We start from the raw sequence: 13,542 nt of genomic DNA on the forward strand, positions 1-13,542 counted from the left end.
TGTCGACAAGGAGTGAAAACGGAGCAATTTGTGACGGCTCTTTCAATTTAAGACGTTAAAAACAGACGGAATTTGCATTTGTAATACCAGAGCATCGAAACTACTTGGAACTTTTGTGTATATGAACGGGTCCGCGCCTTTTTACTCTGCTCCCTTCACCGCTACAAACCAACCAACCAACGTGTCCGTGCGCATCTGAGTCGCAAAGAATGGGGAATAGCGCAGTTTGCTCGTGCATGGGGCGTAGCTCTGTTGGTAGAGCATTCGCTTGGCATGTGAAAGGTCCAGGGTTCAAGCTGCGGCGCCTCCATATTTTGTGGTCAGTGCATGGTAAGTGTTGGTCGCGGCGAACCTAAAGGCACGCAAGATGTTGCAAAGCCAGCGTCACAGACTGATATGATGTATACTGATGTAAGGAGAGCAAGATGTAAGTGTGGGGACCGGCTGTTATCGAGGTGTCATCGAGTGCAGATCTGTCTTAGGTATCGCGGCTTAACCTCATTGAAGTCTAGAGGGTGGACAACACGTTGGTCTTACTCAGAGCGGTGTCCGAATTCTATTTTCGACGTTATACGTGCCACTTTCATTTTGGCAACTACGATTCGATACAGAATGCACGAAACCTGAAAGACACCCTAACGGATACATAGAGAGTAGTGTTTGTCTGCTGAATAATGGGAGTGCAAGGGTCTGTGTCGTCTATATGGCTGTATGTAGCACCATTAGTCTTCGGGGGGGCGGGCGTAGCTCAGATGGTAGAGCGCTCGCTTAGTATGCGAGAGGTACTGGGATCAATACCCAGTGCCTCCAGAACTTTTAACACACCTACATGCGCACCTTGACATGCAAGTGGAATAATTCACAACCAGCAGATGTGTCTAGGAAGATACAAGCGAATGATTAGCATCCACAATTGACAAGCGTGCTGTTATTAGTGCGCAGGAAGCACCCTCCTCCCACGCCTACACTTAATTTAGAAACAGTACAAGTGTTCCCGTAAGATTCTCAAGCCTATGTCGGAAAGATCTGCCTTGCGCCGAGTTCACGTAAATCCCACTGCACATTCCTATTCTTTGCGTGCAGTCAGCTGCTACTGGTGTTGCTAGTTGTGACTGCTGATAACAGATGCCGTAGCAATCAATTCATGGAGTGAGTTGTATGTTTTGCGATAGTCTGTCTCTGACAAGCAAACACAGGTGACATAGGTGCGAACACAGGAAGCTTGCAGACCCTCGCTGCCTGCAGACACCGAGCAGACACACTAGGAGGGCGGCCTAAGCCGTAGGCGAAATGAACTCATTCGCTTTGGCGCGACGTCGAACTATAAATAATGCTGTCACTAGCGTGAGCGTCGTGGAAAGTCGTTAAAGTCGGCTGCGAGGGTGAGTGCCAAGTTTGGGGAGCGTTTCGTAGTATGCGCAGTGCAATTTAGACGCGGAAACTTGTTGTGGCCCAGTGTTTTGCAGTTGGACGACAAGATTGGTACACAGTAGTAAAGAGCGAGGCACTGAGTTGGCATAAATAATGTAGTGCACAATGGGGCTCGAGATGTGTTTTTTACCTCAGGTGCATTATAATTGTCTACAATGAGTGAAAACGGAGCAATTTGTGACGGCTCTTTCAATTTAAGACGTTAAAAACAGACGGAATTTGCATTTGTAATACCAGAGCATCGAAACTACTTGGAACTTTTGTGTATATGAACGGGTCCGCGCCTATGTACTCTGCTCCCTTCACCGCTACAAACCAACCAACCATCGTGTCCGTGCGCATCTGAGTCGCAAAGAATGGGGAATAGCGCAGTTTGCTCGTGCATGTGGCGTAGGTCAGTTGGTAGAGCGTTCGCTTGGCATGTGAAAGGTCCAGGGTTCAAACTGCGGCGCCTCCATTTCTTGTGGTCAGTGCATGGTAAGTGTTGGTCGCGGCGAACCTAAAGGCACGCAAGATGTTGCAAAGCCATCGTCACAGACTGATATGATGTATATTGACGTAAGGAGAGCAAGATGTAAGTGTGGGGACCGGCTGTTATCGAGGTGTCATCGAGTGCAGATCTGTCTTAGGTATCGCGGCTTAACCTCATTGAAGTCTAGAGGGTGGACAACACGTTGGTCTCACTCAGAGCGGTGTCCGAATTCTATTTTCGACGTTATACGTGCCACTTTCATTTTGGCCAACCACGATTCGATACAGAATGCACGAAACCTGAAAGACACCCTAACGGATACATAGAGAGTAGTGTTTGTCTGCTGAATAATGGGAGTGCATGGGTCTGTGTCGTCTATATGGCTGTATGTAGCACCATTAGGCTTCGGGGGGGAGGGCGTAGCTCAGATGGTAGAGCGCTCGCTTAGTATGCGAGAGGTACTGGGATCAATACCTAGTGCCTCCAGAATTTTTAACACACCTACATGCGCACCTTGATATGCAAGTGGAATAATTCACAACCAGCAGATGTGTCTAGGAAGATACAAGCGAATGATTAGCATCCACAATTGACAAGCGTGCTGTTATTAGAGCGCAGGAAGCACCCTCCTCCCACGCCTACACTTAATTTAGAAACAGTACAAGTGTTCCCGTAAGATTCTCAAGCCTATGTCGGAAAGATCTGCCTTGCGCCGAGTTCACGTAAATCCCACTGCACATTCCTATTCTTTGCGTGCAGTCAGCTGCTACTGGTGTTGTTAGTTGTGACTGCTGATAACAGATGCCGTAGCAATCAATTCATGGAGTGAGTTGTATGTTTTGCGATAGTCTGTCTCTGACAAGCAAGCACAGGTGACATAGGTGCGAACACAGGAAGCTTGCAGACCCTCGCTGCCTGCAGACACCGAGCAGCCACACTAGGAGGGCGGCCTAAGCCGTAGGCGAATTGTGCTCATTCGCTTTGGCGCGACGTCGAACTATAAATAATGCTGTCACTAGCGTGAGCGTCGTGGAAAGTCGGAAAAGTCGGCAGCGAGGGTGAGTGCCAAGTTTGGGGAGCGTTTCGTAGTATGCGCAGTGCAATGGAGACGCGGAAACTTGTTGTGGCCCAGTGTTTTGCAGTTGGACGACAAGATTGGTACACAGTAGTAAAGAGCGAGGCACTGAGTTGACATAAATAATGTAGTGCACAATGGGGCTCGAGATGTGTTTGTTACCTCAGGGGCTGTATAATTGTCGACAAGGAGTGAAAACGGAGCAATTTGTGACGGCTCTTTCAATTTAAGACGTTAAAAACAGACGGAATTTGCATTTGTAGTACCAGAGCATCGAAACTACTTGGAACTTTTGTGTATATGAACGGGTCCGCGCCTTTTTACTCTGCTCCCTTCACCGCTACAAACCAACCAACCATCGTGTCCGTGCGCATCTGAGTCGCAAAGAATGGGGAATAGCGCAGTTTGCTCGTGCATGTGGCGTAGGTCAGTTGGTAGAGCGTTCGCTTGGCATGTGAAAGGTCCAGGGTTCAAACTGCGGCGCCTCCATTTCTTGTGGTCAGTGCATGGTAAGTGTTGGTCGCGGCGAACCTAAAGGCACGCAAGATGTTGCAAAGCCAGCGTCACAGACTGATATGATGTATATTGACGTAAGGAGAGCAAGATGTAAGTGTGGGGACCGGCTGTTATCGAGGTGTCATCGAGTGCAGATCTGTCTTAGGTATCGCGGCTTAACCTCATTGAAGTCTAGAGGGTGGACAACACGTTGGTCTCACTCAGAGCGGTGTCCGAATTCTATTTTCGACGTTATACGTGCCACTTTCATTTTGGCCAACCACGATTCGATACAGAATGCACGAAACCTGAAAGACACCCTAACGGATACATAGAGAGTAGTGTTTGTCTGCTCAATAATGGGAGTGCAAGGGTCTGTGTCGTCTATATGGCTGTATGTAGCACCATTAGTCTTCGGGGGGGAGGGCGTAGCTCAGATGGTAGAGCGCTCGCTTAGTATGCGAGAGGTACTGGGATCAATACCCAGTGCCTCCAGAATTTTTAACACACCTACATGCGCACCTTGATATGCAAGTGGAATAATTCACAACCAGCAGATGTGTCTAGGAAGATACAAGCGAATGATTAGCATCCACAATTGACAAGCGTGCTGTTATTAGAGTGCAGGAAGCACCCTCCTCCCACGCCTACACTTAATTTAGAAACAGTACAAGTGTTCCCGTAAGATTCTCAAGCCTATGTCGGAAAGATCTGCCTTGCGCCGAGTTCACGTAAATCCCACTGCACATTCCTATTCTTTGCGTGCAGTCAGCTGCTACTGGTGTTGCTAGTTGTGACTGCTGATAACAGATGCCGTAGCAATCAATTCATGGAGTGAGTTGTATGTTTTGCGATAGTCTGTCTCTGACAAGCAAGCACAGGTGACATAGGTGCGAAAACAGGAAGCTTGCAGACCCTCGCTGCCTGCAGACACCGAGCAGCCACACTAGGAGGGCGGCCTAAGCCGTAGGCGAAATGTACTCATTCGCTTTGGCGCGACGTCGAACTATAAATAATGCTGTCACTAGCGTGAGCGTCGTGGAGAGTCGGAAAAGTCGGCTGCGAGGGTGAGTGCCAAGTTTGGGGAGCGTTTCGTAGTATGCGCAGTGCAATGGAGACGCGGAAACTTGTTGTGGCCCAGTGTTTTGCAGTTGGACGACAAGATTGGTACACAGTAGTAAAGAGCGAGGCACTGAGTTGGCATAAATAATGTAGTGCACAATGGGGCTCGAGATGTGTTTGTTACCTCAGGTGCTGTATAATTGTCGACAAGGAGTGAAAACGGAGCAATTTGTGACGGCTCTTTCAATTTAAGACGTTAAAAACAGACGGAATTTGCATTTGTAATACCAGAGCATCGAAACTACTTGGAACTTTTGTGTATATGAACGGGTCCGCGCCTATGTACTCTGCTCCCTTCACCGCTACAAACCAACCAACCATCGTGTCCGTGCGCATCTGAGTCGCAAAGAATGGGGAATAGCGCAGTTTGCTCGTGCATGGGGCGTAGGTCAGTTGGTAGAGCGTTCGCTTGGCATGTGAAAGGTCCAGGGTTCAAACTGCGGCGCCTCCATTTCTTGTGGTCAGTGCATGGTAAGTGTTGGTCGCGGCGAACCTAAAGGCACGCAAGATGTTGCAAAGCCAGCGTCACAGACTGATATGATGTATATTGACGTAAGGAGAGCAAGATGTAAGTGTGGGGACCGGCTGTTATCGAGGTGTCATCGAGTGCAGATCTGTCTTAGGTATCGCGGCTTAACCTCATTGAAGTCTAGAGGGTGGACAACACGTTGGTCTCACTCAGAGCGGTGTCCGAATTCTATTTTCGACGTTATACGTGCCACTTTCATTTTGGGAAACTACGATTCGAAACAGAATGCACGAAACCTGAAAGACACCCTAACGGATACATAGAGAGTAGTGTTTGTCTGCTGAATAATGGGAGTGCAAGGGTCTGTGTCGTCTATATGGCTGTATGTAGCACCATTAGTCTTCGGGGGGGAGGGCGTAGCTCAGATGGTAGAGCGCTCGCTTAGTATGCGAGAGGTACTGGGATCAATACCCAGTGCCTCCAGAATTTTTAACACACCTACATGCGCACCTTGATATGCAAGTGGAATAATTCACAACCAGCAGATGTGTCTAGGAAGATACAAGCGAATGATTAGCATCCACAATTGACAAGCGTGCTGTTATTAGAGCGCAGGAAGCACCCTCCTCCCACGCCTACACTTAATTTAGAAACAGTACAAGTGTTCCCGTAAGATTCTCAAGCCTATGTCGGAAAGATCTGCCTTGCGCCGAGTTCACGTAAATCCCACTGCACATTCCTATTCTTTGCGTGCAGTCAGCTGCTACTGGTGTTGCTAGTTGTGACTGCTGATAACAGATGCCGTAGCAATCAATTCATGGAGTGAGTTGTATGTTTTGCGATAGTCTGTCTCTGACAAGCAAGCACAGGTGACGTAGGTGCGAACACAGGAAGCTTGCAGACCCTCGCTGCCTGCAGACACCGAGCAGCCACACTAGGAGGGAGGCCTAAGCCGTAGGCGAAATGTACTCATTCGCTTTGGCGCGACGGCGAACTATAAATAATGCTGTCACTAGCGTGAGCGTCGTGGAAAGTCGGAGAAGTCGGCTGCGAGGGTGAGTGCCAAGTTTGGGGAGCGTTTCGTAGTATGCGCTGTGCAGTGGAGACGCGGAAACTTGTTGTGGCCCAGTGTTTTGCAGTTGGTCGACAAGATTGGTACACAGTAGTAAAGAGCGAGGCACTGAGTTGGCATAAATAATGTAGTGCACAATGGTTCTCGAGATGTGTTTGTTACCTCAGGTGCTGTATAATTGTCTACAATGAGTGAAAACGGAGCAATTTGTGACGGCTCTTTCAATTTAAGACGTTAAAAACAGACGGAATTTGCATTTGTAATACCAGAGCATCGAAACTACTTGGAACTTTTGTGTATATGAACGGGTCCGCGCCTTTGTACTCTGCCCCCTTCACCGCTACAAACCAACCAACCATCGTGTCCGTGCGCATCTGAGTCGCAAACAATGGGGAATAGCGCAGTTTGCTCGTGCATGGGGCGTAGCTCAGTTGGTAGAGCGTTCGCTTGGCATGTGAAAGGTCCAGGGTTTAAACTGCAGTGCCTCCATTTTTTGTGGTCAGTGCATGGTAAGTGTTGGTCGCGGCGAACCTAAAGGCACGCAAGATGTTGCAAAGCCAGCGTCACAGACTGATATGATGTATACTGACGTAAGGAGAGCAAGATGTAAGTGTGGGGACCGGCTGTTATCGAGGTGTCATCGAGTGCAGATCTGTCTTAGGTATCGCGGCTTAACCTCATTGAAGTCTAGAGGGTGGACAACACGTTGGTCTTACTCAGAGCGGTGTCCGAATTCTATTTTCGACGTTATACGTGCCACTTTCATTTTGGCCAACTACGATTCGATACAGAATGCACGAAACCTGAAAGACACCCTAAAGGATACATAGAGAGTAGTGTTTGTCTGCTGAATAATGGGAGTGCAAGGGTCTGTGTCGTCTATATGGCTGTATGTAGCACCATTAGTCTTCGGGTGGGGGCGGGCGTAGCTCAGATGGTAGAGCGCTCGCTTAGTATGCGAGAGGTACTGGGATCAATACCCAGTGCCTCCAGAATTTTTAACACACCTACATGCGCACCTTGATATGCAAGTGGAATACTTCACAGCCAGCAGATGTGTCTAGGAAGATACAAGCTTGCGCCGAGTTCACGTAAATCCCACTGCACATTCCTATTCTTTGCGTGCAGTCAGCTGTTACTGGTGTTGTTAGTTGTGACTGCTGATAACAGATGCCGTAGCAATCAATTCATGGAGTGAGTTTTATGTTTTGCGATAGTCTGTCTCTGACAAGCAAGCACAGGTGACATAGGTGCGAACACAGGAAGCTTGCAGATCCTCGCTGCCTGCAGACACCGAGCAGCCACACTAGGAGGGCGGCCTAAGCCGTAGGCGAATTGTGCTCATTCGCTTTGGCGCGACGTCGAACTATAAATAATGCTGTCACTAGCGTGAGCGTCGTGGAAAGTCGGAAAAGTCGGCTGCGAGGGTGAGTGCCAAGTTTGGGGAGCGTTTCGTAGTATGCGCAGTGCAATGGAGACGCGGAAACTTGTTGTGGCCCAGTGTTTTGCAGTTGGACGACAAGATTGGTACACAGTAGTAAAGAGCGAGGCACTGAGTTGGCATAAATAATGTAGTGCACAATGGGGATCGAGATGTGTTTGTTACCTCAGGTGCTGTATAATTGTCGACAAGGAGTGAAAACGGAGCAATTTGTGACGGTTCTTTCAATTTAAGACGTTAAAAACAGACGGAATTTGCATTTGTAATACCAGAGCATCGAAACTACTTGGAACTTTTGTGTATATGAACGGGTCCGCGCCTTTGTACTCTGCTCCCTTCACCGCTACAAACCAACCAACCAACGTGTCCGTGCGCATCTGAGTCGCAAACAATGGGGAATAGCGCAGTTTGCTCGTGCATGGGTCGTAGCTCAGTTGGTAGAGCGTTCGCTTGGCATGTGAAAGGTCAAGGGTTCAAGCTGCGGCGCCTCCATTTTTTGTGGTCAGTGCATGGTAAGTGTTGGTCGCGGCGAACCTAAAGGCACGCAAGATGTTGCAAAGCCAGCGTCACAGACTGATATGATGTATACTGACGTAAGGAGAGCAAGATGTAAGTGTGGGGACCGGCTGTTATCGAGGTGTCATCGAGTGCAGATCTGTCTTAGGTATCGCGGCTTAACCTCATTGAAGTCTAGAGGGTGGACAACACGTTGGTCTTACTCAGAGCGGTGTCCGAATTCTATTTTCGACGTTATACGTGCCACTTTCATTTTGGCCAACTACGATTCGATACAGAATGCACGAAACCTGAAAGACACCCTAACGGATACATAGAGAGTAGTGTTTGTCTGCTGAATAATGGGAGTGCAAGGGTCTGTGTCGTCTATATGGCTGTATGTAGCACCATTAGTCTTCGGGGGGGCGGGCGTAGCTACGATGGTAGAGCGCTCGCTTAGTATGCGAGAGGTACTGGGATCAATACCCAGTGCTTCCAGAATTTTTAACACACCTACATGCGTACCTTGATATGCAAGCGGAATAATTCACAACCAGCAGATGTGTCTACGAAGATACAAGCGAATGATTAGCATCCACAATTGACAAGCGCGCTGTTATTAGTGCGCAGGAAGCACCCTCCTCCCACGCCTACACTTAATTTAGAAACAGTACAAGTGTTCCCGTAAGATTCTCAAGCCTATGTCGGAAAGATCTGCCTTGCGCCGAGTTCACGTAAATCCCACTGCACATTCCTATTCTTTGCGTGCAGTCAGCTGCTACTGGTGTTGCTAGTTGTGACTGCTGATAACAGATGCCGTAGCAATCAATTCATGGAGTGAGTTGTATGTTTTGCGATAGTCTGTCTCTGACAAGCAAGCACAGGTGACATAGGTGCGAACACAGGAAGCTTGCAGACCCTCGCTGCCTGCAGACACCGAGCAGCCACACTAGGAGGGCGGCCTAAGCCGTAGGCGAATTGTACTCATTCGCTTTGGCGCGACGTCGAACTATAAATAATGCTGTCACTAGCGTGAGCGTCGTGGAAAGTCGGAAAAGTCGGCTGCGAGGGTGAGTGCCAAGTTTGGGGAGCGTTTCGTAGTATGCGCAGTGCAATGGAGACGCGGAAACTTGTTGTGGCCCAGTGTTTTGCAGTTGGACGACAAGATTGGTACACAGTAGTAAAGAGCGAGGCACTGAGTTGGCATAAATAATGTAGTGCACAATGGGGCTCGAGATGTGTTTGTTACCTCAGGTGCTGTATAATTGTCTACAATGAGTGAAAACGGAGCAATTTGTGACGGCTCTTTCAATTTAAGACGTTAAAAACAGACGGAATTTGCATTTGTAATACCAGAGCATCGAAACTACTTGGAACTTTTGTGTATATGAACGGGTCCGCGCCTTTGTACTCTGCTCCCTTCACCGCTACAAACCAACCAACCATCGTGTCCGTGCGCATCTGAGTCGCAAAGAATGGGGAATAGCGCAGTTTGCTCGTGCATGGGGCGTAGCTCAGTTGGTAGAGCGTTCGCTTGGCATGTGAAAGGTTCAGGGTTCAAACTGCGGCGCCTCCATTTTTTGTGGTCAGTGCATGGTAAGTGTTGGTCGCGGCGAACCTAAAGGCACGCAAGATGTTGCAAAGCCAGCGTCACAGACTGATATGATGTATACTGACGTAAGGAGAGCAAGATGTAAGTGTGGGGACCGGCTGTTATCGAGGTGTCATCGAGTGCAGATCTGTCTTAGGTATCGCGGCTTAACCTCATTGAAGTCTAGAGGGTGGACAACACGTTGGTCTTACTCAGAGCGGTGTCCGAATTCTATTTTCGACGTTATACGTGCCACTTTCATTTTGGCCAACTACGTTCGATACAGAATGCACGAAACCTGAAAGACACCCTAAAGGATACATAGAGAGTAGTGTTTGTCTGCTGAATAATGGGAGTGCAAGGGTCTGTGTCGTCTATATGGCTGTATGTAGCACCATTAGTCTTCCGGGGGGGGGGGGGGGGCGTAGCTCAGATGGTAGAGCGCTCGCTTAGTATGCGAGAGGTACTGGGATCAATACCCAGTGCCTCCAGAATTTTTAACACACCTACATGCGCACCTTGATATGCAAGTGGAGTACATCAAAACCAGCAGATGTGTCTAGGAAGATACAAGCGAATGATTAGCATCCACAATTGACAAGCGTGCTGTTATTAGTGCGCAGGAAGCACCCTCCTCCCACGCCTACACTTAATTTAGAAACAGTACAAGTGTTCCCGTAAGATTCTCAAGCCTATGTCGGAAAGATCTGCCTTGCGCCGAGTTCACGTAAATCCCACTGCACATTCCTATTCTTTGCGTGCAGTCAGCTGCTACTGGTGTTGCTAGTTGTGACTGCTGATAACAGATGCCGTAGCAATCAATTCATGGAGTGAGTTGTATGTTTTGCGATAGTCTGTCTCTGACAAGCAAACACAGGTGACATAGTTGCGAACACAGGAAGCTTGCAGACCCTCGCTGCCTGCAGACACCGAGCAGACACACTAGGAGGGCGGCCTAAGCCGTAGGCGAAATGAACTCATTCGCTTTGGCGCGACGTCGAACTATAAATAATGCTGTCACTAGCGTGAGCGTCGTGGAAAGTCGTTAAAGTCGGCTGCGAGGGTGAGTGCCAAGTTTGGGGAGCGTTTCGTAGTATGCGCAGTGCAATTTAGACGCGGAAACTTGTTGTGGCCCAGTGTTTTGCAGTTGGACGACAAGATTGGTACACAGTAGTAAAGAGCGAGGCACTGAGTTGGCATAAATAATGTAGTGCACAATGGGGCTCGAGATGTGTTTTTTACCTCAGGTGCATTATAATTGTCTACAATGAGTGAAAACGGAGCAATTTGTGACGGCTCTTTCAATTTAAGACGTTAAAAACAGACGGAATTTGCATTTGTAATACCAGAGCATCGAAACTACTTGGAACTTTTGTGTATATGAACGGGTCCGCGCCTTTGTACTCTGCTCCCTTCACCGCTACAAACCAACCAACCATCGTGTCCGTGCGCATCTGAGTCGCAAAGAATGGGGAATAGCGCAGTTTGCTCGTGCATGGGGCGTAGCTCAGTTGGTAGAGCGTTCGCTTGGCATGTGAAAGGTCCAGGGTTCAAACTGCGGCGCCTCCATTTTTTGTGGTCAGTGCATGGTAAGTGTTGGTCGCGGCGAACCTAAAGGCACGCAAGATGTTGCAAAGCCAGCGTCACAGACTGATATGATGTATACTGATGTAAGGAGAGCTAGATGTAAGTGTGGGGACCGGCTGTTATCGAGGTGTCATCGAGTGCAGATCTGTCTTAGGTATCGCGGCTTAACCTCATTGAAGTCTAGAGGGTGGACACACGTTGGTCTTACTCAGTGCGGTGTCCGAATTCTATTTTCGACGTTATACGTGCCACTTTCATTTTGGCAACTACGATTCGATACAGAATGCACGAAACCTGAAAGACACCCTAACGGATACATAGAGAGTAGTGTATGTCTGCTGAATAATGGGAGTGCAAGGGTCTGTGTCGTCTATATGGCTGGATGTAGCACCATTAGTCTTCGGGGGTGCGGGCGTAGCTCATATGGTAGAGCGCTCGCTTAGTATGCAAGAGGTACTGGGATCAATACCCAGTGCCTCCAGAATTTTTAACACACCTACATGCGCACCTTGATATGGAAGTGCAATACTTCACAGCCAGCAGATGTGTCTAGGAAGATACAAGCTTGCGCCGAGTTCACGTAAATCCCACTGCACATTCCTATTCTTTGCGTGCAGTCAGCTGCTACTGGTGTTGTTAGTTGTGACTGCTGATAACAGATGCCGTAGCAATCAATTCATGGAGTGAGTTGTATGTTTTGCGATAGTCTGTCTCTGACAAGCAAGCACAGGTGACATAGGTGCGAACACAGGAAGCTTGCAGACCCTCGCTGCCTGCAGACACCGAGCAGCCACACTAGGAGGGCGGCCTAAGCCGTAGGCGAATTGTGCTCTTTCGCTTTGGCGCGACGTCGAACTATAAATAATGCTGTCACTAGCGTGAGCGTCGTGGAAAGTCGGAAAAGTCGGCTGCGAGGGTGAGTGCCAAGTTTGGGGAGCGTTTCGTAGTATGCGCAGTGCAATGGAGACGCGGAAACTTGTTGCGACCCAGTGTTTTGCAGTTGGACGACAAGATTGGTACACAGTAGTAAAGAGCGAGGCACTGAGTTGGCATAAATAATGTAGTGCACAATGGGGCTCGAGATGTGTTTGTTACCTCAGGTGCTGTATAATTGTCGACAAGGAGTGAAAACGGAGAAATTTGTGACGGCTCTTTCAATTTAAGACGTTAAAAACAGACGGAATTTGCATTTGTAATACCAGAGCATCGAAACTACTTGGAACTTTTGTGTATATGAACGGGTCCGCGCCTTTGTACTCTGCTCCCTTCACCGCTACAAACCAACCAACCAACGTGTCCGTGCGCATCTGAGTCGCAAAGAATGGGGAATAGCGCAGTTTGCTCGTGCATGGGGCGTAGCTCAGTTGGTAGAGCGTTCGCTTGGCATGTGAAAAGTCCAGGGTTCAAGCTGCGGCGCCTCCATTTTTTGTGGTCAGTGCATGGTAAGTGTTGGTCGCGGCGAACCTAAAGGCACGCAAGATGTTGCAAAGCCAGCGTCACAGACTGATATGATGTATACTGACGTAAGGAGAGCAAGATGTAAGTGTGGGGACCGGCTGTTATCGAGGTGTCATCGAGTGCAGATCTGTCTTAGGTATCGCGGCTTAACCTCATTGAAGTCTAGAGGGTGGACAACACGTTGGTCTTACTCAGAGCGGTGTCCGAATTCTATTTTCGACGTTATACGTGCCACTTTCATTTTGGCCAACCACGATTCGATACAGAATGCACGAAACCTGAAAGACACCCTAAAGGATACATAGAGAGTAGTGTTTGTCTGCTGAATAATGGGAGTGCAAGGGTCTGTGTCGTCTATATGGCTGTATGTAGCACCATTAGTCTTCGGGTGGGGGGGGGGGGGGGGGGCAGCCGGCGTAGCTCAGATGGTAGAGCGCTCGCTTAGTATGCGAGAGGTACTGGGATCAATACCCAGTGCCTCCAGAATTTTTAACACACCTACATGGGCACCTTGATATGCAAGTGGAATATTTCACAGCCAGCAGATGTGTCTAGGAAGATACAAGCTTGCGCCGAGTTCACGTAAATCCCGCTGCACATTCCTAATCTTTGCGTGCAGTCAGCTGCTACTGGTGTTGTTAGTTGTGACTGCTGATAACAGATGCCGTAGCAATCAATTCATGGAGTGAGTTTTATGTTTTGCGATAGTCTGTCTCTGACAAGCAAGCACAGGTGACATAGGTGCGAACACAGGAAGCTTGCAGACCCTCGCTGCCTGCACACACCGAGCAGACACACTAGGAGGGCGGCCTAAGCCGTAGGCGAATTGTGCTC

The 13,542-nt window shown here is 48.7% G+C and overlaps 3 non-coding genes across 3 annotated transcripts; all 3 read left to right on the plus strand.

Annotated features, from left to right (window-relative positions):
- The first annotated feature begins 3,894 nt into the window (after positions 1–3,894).
- On the plus strand, positions 3,895–3,968 carry Trnat-agu (transfer RNA threonine (anticodon AGU)). Its single transcript has one exon. It is a non-coding gene; the product is annotated as a tRNA-Thr (tRNA).
- A 1,505-nt stretch (positions 3,969–5,473) lies between these two features.
- On the plus strand, positions 5,474–5,547 carry Trnat-agu (transfer RNA threonine (anticodon AGU)). Its single transcript has one exon. It is a non-coding gene; the product is annotated as a tRNA-Thr (tRNA).
- Positions 5,548–10,081: 4,534 nt separating this feature from the next.
- On the plus strand, positions 10,082–10,154 carry Trnat-agu (transfer RNA threonine (anticodon AGU)). The gene has a single exon. It is a non-coding gene; the product is annotated as a tRNA-Thr (tRNA).
- The last annotated feature ends 3,388 nt before the right edge of the window (positions 10,155–13,542 follow it).

This window comes from Schistocerca gregaria, chromosome 10 (assembly GCF_023897955.1).
Source record: "Schistocerca gregaria isolate iqSchGreg1 chromosome 10, iqSchGreg1.2, whole genome shotgun sequence".
Classification (NCBI taxonomy): Eukaryota; Metazoa; Arthropoda; class Insecta; order Orthoptera; family Acrididae; genus Schistocerca; species Schistocerca gregaria.